Source organism: Olea europaea, unplaced genomic scaffold (assembly GCF_002742605.1).
Source record: "Olea europaea var. sylvestris unplaced genomic scaffold, O_europaea_v1 scaffold2411, whole genome shotgun sequence".
Taxonomy (NCBI): Eukaryota; Viridiplantae; Streptophyta; class Magnoliopsida; order Lamiales; family Oleaceae; genus Olea; species Olea europaea.
In genome coordinates this window covers 53097-58555 of record NW_019242279.1, presented here as the reverse complement: position 1 = coordinate 58555, position 5459 = coordinate 53097, and the positions used below count along the sequence as shown (strand labels likewise).

The window sequence follows — 5459 nt, the reverse complement described above, 5'->3', positions numbered from 1 at the left end:
TCCCAAGCTTCCTGCTAACATCAGGTAGAAACACGTATTGCCCGTACATAGTAGTTTGTACAGTATTAAAGAAGATATTGTACTATCTAATCTCATCTGATAGGTGTACTAAAAATGTTGTTATTTGGCTCCTTTATTCTTGATTTTTGGAGGGATGCAATGGATGAATATGCCGTGGAGTTGAGACACCTTGACATAAAAATCCTAAACCTAATGGCTAAAGCTTTACACAATAAAGCTAGGAAATGAAGATGATTTTCGAAGAAGGAATGAAAGCAATGTCTGTAGGCAATCTTTGTATTTGGCTGGAATCAGGATTGTAGAATATTTTGATAAGAACCCGTTGCAAGAGATATTCACTCCCCAGAATTAAAGATTGTACTTTAGATAAAAACATATCAAGATGCTCTGAAACGGAATATCGGTCTGGTTTCAATAATATTGTGATTCTGTAATTGTATAAACACTGATGGATGAAGATGACAACACTCCATTAAAACTCTATTTCCGTTATGCCAGCAACAAAAAGGAAAGGATAAATATAAATGGACATTCGAGAGGTCCACTACTCTCCCAAGATGCTGCCCATTTTCTACCTTCTCTTTCCAGTTCCCTTTACTTCTATTTATAGATCTCCTCTAATTAACGAAGTCTACTCACCCCTTCACTAACAGATTTTGTTACTTCCCAGTCAGCTATTCCTCCTCCTTCTGGGACCTTCTAGAATAGGTAAATTGTGTAAGGGGCCTATCATATTTGTATCAAACTGATAACTGTGGACTTCAGTCTTCCACTCTCTCCAACTAGAGCCATTATATATTTTGCTAATTGTTTGAGTGAATAATACCTTCCCCGAAGGCATACTTAAGTGCAAATACTTGAAGATTTGGATGTCTGGCCATGTTGGATACTTGAAGCTTACATGTTGATATTCAATGTCACCCTCTAACACTAGACAATGTTGTGCATTCTTCACTATTTGAATAAATATCTGGTTTACTATCGAGGATCTAAAATATAGAAGCAGCAGAATCCTTAGCTTTCTTCACACAGGAGCCATTGCACTAGTTTGAGAAACTCCGATAGCTGACATTGTTAAGGCAAAGAAAACCTGCAGAATACTGTGGTTAATTGGAGATGAATTCAGCAAGCGAATGATGAGAACGAGAAATTCTTAATTTACCTTGAAAATATCCCCATATGATGCTTTCCAGTGTTGAGTCAGAGCAGCTCCAATGTAGAAACAGAAGGAATTTGTGCAAAAGAGAGAGAAAGAACCGGCTCCAAAACCTGCTCGACTAACAAGTCCAATCCGAACTTCTTGCTTCACAGGAACCTTGCATTTTTTTCTCTTACATTTTGATCTACTTCTTTTCGGCACTAAATGAAGCGACAGTTCTGATGCTGCTCACATCATCATTTGCCACTTGACTAGCTTCTTCATACATCCCCTGCATTACATATATTGCATCTTTTACTTAGATGTCTATGGGTATATATACACAGAAAAAAAAGTAGTACTTGAATGATCATAATGTTCAGGTACGGAAAAATACCTTGGCACCTGCACTGTTGTAGAACTGTCATCTGGGCGAATCCTTGCAAACCAATCAGGGGCAGAACAAGAAGGATTATGATGGCTAGCAACCAATTGGCTGTGAGGCTTGCTATCACCATCACTATGTTCTGGAAAATTAGCGCTAAAGCATCGCTGTCAACGCTCCTTACGGTCGACGCATAAGTAGATAACTTTGCACCAACAGCACCCCAACGAACACTTCCCTTCTGGCATCAATTGAATAAGGTCAAAGAATGTGATGATTACTAGTGAAGAGATTTTACAGACCTTGAGTTGCAAGGACTATCAGACCAACTAATCTCCTGGTGCACTGCCTTCTTGAATGATAAAGAAATCCTGTTCTGGTACAACAACCAAGGTAACTAATATGGGTCCTTAAGACCTGGATTCCTTCTTAAGCTTATGTGAAGGTTCGAAGAAAATTTTAATAGCTGATGAAAGTAAAAGTTCAAATATTGGAAAGACTACGCATGTGTCCCGGCTGCCAATGATCCTAGAGCCAAATATGGCAACTCGGTTTTGTCCAAGTATGCAAGGCATCTTATAGAAACTTACACCTTTCATCTCTGGTATCTCCAGTTTGAGCTTCTTGATGGTCAATAAGACCAGGAACACGAAAGGGAGGGAGTGATCTGCTGCTAGTCAATCTCCTCATGGAAATTCTGCAACTCAAAGACGAATTAAAGTTTCCATCTAAGTCTAGAGTTAAATCCATTTTCTGCAAGTCTGCCCTGTCAATGTTATCAATATGTTTAGCACTTTCTTGCATTTGAATAAGCTGGGAGTATGCCCCGTCAGGATTCCTTACTAATTCAGCACGAGTGCCTTGCATGATTTTGGAAAAAAAGTTGTTTTGAAATTGATTCCATACACTAAAACTTAAAATAAATTTAACAAGTTGTGATGCTTGTACCTTGTTCTACTAGTTTTCCAGCTTGTACTACTGCTATATGATCAGCATTCTTATAGTTGTCAGACGGTGTGCAACAATAACTGTTGTTCATTTTGTCATAACATTCTCAAGTGCATCTTGCACAATGGCATCCTGACTCCGCATCCAGAGCACTTGTTGCCTCATCAAGAAGAAGGATTTTTGGATTTTAAAGAAAAGATCTAGCAATTGCAACCCTTTTCTTCTGACCACCGCATAGCTGAGTTCCATGTTCATCCACCATTGTGTCAAGCCCCTATAAACTGGATATCATTATTTCCTCAAACTAGGCCAGCATAGCTTGTTCAATCGAGAAAACGGTAAAGACCTGTTACCTGTGGGAGGTTGTCAATGAATTTGGCAGCATTAGCAATTCTGTTCTAAATATCTTAATCAGAAGCATCTTCTTTGCCATACAATATGTTTTCCTTCAGATAGTTGCAAATAAGATTTGTTCCCATTTTTCCTCTCATCCATTTTAGTTTCAACATCTTCAAATTAACTCCATGTCTCCATATTTAAGTACTTCTCCAGCATCAGGATCATAAAATCTCTCCACCAAGCTAATAACTATGGACTTCCCACTTCCACTTTGCCCAACTAGAGCTGCTGTTTGGCCACTTACAATGTGTAATGAAAAACATGAAAATATCTGCAATCAACACGGCATTAGTTTACACTTACAACTACAGCTGCTGTTTGGCCTTGTTGGATATATGAAACACATCCGTAAGTTCACTTTCTCCTCTTATTTCTTCCAACATCATTCCTCTGTCATGATATTCATCTATTCGGTTTCCGTTCAATAGCCTCAAACAATTTTAATGATGCAGCTTGACCTGCTGCTAATGCATTTATACATGGAGACGTCTGTTGAAGTGATCTTATTCGAGAATATATGGAGTGGGTTACTTTTAAATAATAAATAAATGAAAGCTTAGTATGCACAACAGAACTAGACAGTATAATAATCAAGATTTGATGTTTTAGCCCTTGTTTAATCCCCATTAAAATTTTAATACATTTTTCTCTCTTTTCCTTTCAATTGCACATTCTTCAGTAAAATAATATTACACGTGAACCAAAAAAAATTTCTTCTTTTTTAACCTCACATTCTCTCAAAAATTACGATTCTAAAATATATTATTTTCAAAATCTCATTATATTGGGGGCCAAACAAGGGCTTACTTACATTCCAACTGTAATTATGGCCATCGTGCTATTGATAACCTTTCCACCACGGTATCCTTTTTCCATGATCAATTTTGATCCATACCATATGGCAATTCTATCAGTACTAAATACAATTGATAAAACTGTGCCAAGTCCAATACCTGAAGCCAACCCTTGCTGAACAGTGGATGCATAGGCTATTTCCAATTTACTATCATACTTTTCTGCTGCTTTATTCTCTCCGGTAAAGGATGCCAGCTACAATTGTTAAGAAAAAGCTTAGAATGTTCAGGAATTCAGTTATAATTTGTGTTCAAATGTAAACTAATGCTGTGTTGATTGCATCATTTTAGTTACCATTCTGACTGCTCCCACTGTTTGTTCAACCACATTTCTAGCTTGTGTAAGCAACTTGTCCTCGACTCCACATCTTTGTCATTACATGGATCCTCAGGCTATGGCAAGTGCAGGAACGCAAGAACACAATACCAAGGTGCAAGGTAGAAGCCATCCTTTACAGAAAGCAATTACAAAACCTTCAATGAATGTTGACATAAATTGAATGAATTTCCCAACTTGAGAAATTCATTTCTTAACAATGTTCAAGTAGCTTGGTAGATAGTATTCGACAAAACTATATAATAGATAAGATTATAGTTTCTTTTTCTTCCTTAACATAAGGAAAAAATAAGTGACTTGCACTCGAAGTTTAAGAACTGACTTTTTTGCCCATGGCTTCTTGAATGAGAAAATTGTCCCCGGATATCCTCCTAATGACCTCTCCCATTGTTGTTTGAGTGTCAAAGAACTCGAACAAAACTATTATATAATATTCGACAAAACTATATAATAGATAAGATTATAGTTTCTTTTTCTTCCTTAACATAAGGAAAAAATAAGTGACTTGCACTCGAAGTTTAAGAACTGACTTTTTCGCCCATGGCTTCTTGAATGAGAAGGTTGCCCCCAGATATCCTCCCAATGACCTCTCCCATTGTTGTTTGAGTGTCAAAGAACTCGATATCTTGTCTTAATAAGGTTCTCAAGTACAAGCTTCTAATTCAACTTGCTCATCTTTCTCCGCTTACTATCCAGCATGACATCTCTGCGATGTACAAACAAGCGGTTTCCATTGAAGTAAATTATGAAATTTGTGTTCATCGCCAAAGTTTTTACCCAAATATGGCAAAATTGAGGAGAAAAGGTAATAATTTAAATTATGCATAAGTAGAATTTCATATACCCCAATTCCAACTTTTTTGGGTCGAAAGGCTTATGGTTTTAGACAATTTGTTCATTGAAATTCATTTCATATTACTTATTTCTTATTCATCTCCATAATCTTGTTTATCATCGAGTCAAACGCTCAGTGGAATTTAATTTGTTCGTCTATTCTGAAAAGGCCATTAAAATTTCCAGTTTGGAAGGAGACCACTGAATTCACATACTTATTGCTTGATACTAGAATTTAATGGCATCATTTGGAAAGTAAAGTAGTAATTGTAGTTAGAATGGGACTCATAATCTCAAACCCTATACATTGTATGAAAAATAAAAAAACAAAATAAAAAATCACCTTTGAAACTTCATGCACTACGTGAGATGGATCCGTCCCTCCGAAAGAATTGATTAGCTGGCCGAAAATAAGATTCATGAGTGGCTGCATATTGCCATTGGCAATGGCATTAATTGTTCCGACGATTATAAGAGAAACATCAACCCTATCTGAAAAGCAGAAATTTTATAGAATGGAACTTTTTCAGATCCTTTCTTCAT

The 5459-nt window shown here is 36.8% G+C and overlaps 1 pseudogene; it reads right to left on the bottom strand.

Annotated features, from left to right (window-relative positions):
* Positions 1–238: 238 nt before the first annotated feature.
* Positions 239–5459, bottom strand: LOC111381967 (annotated as a pseudogene).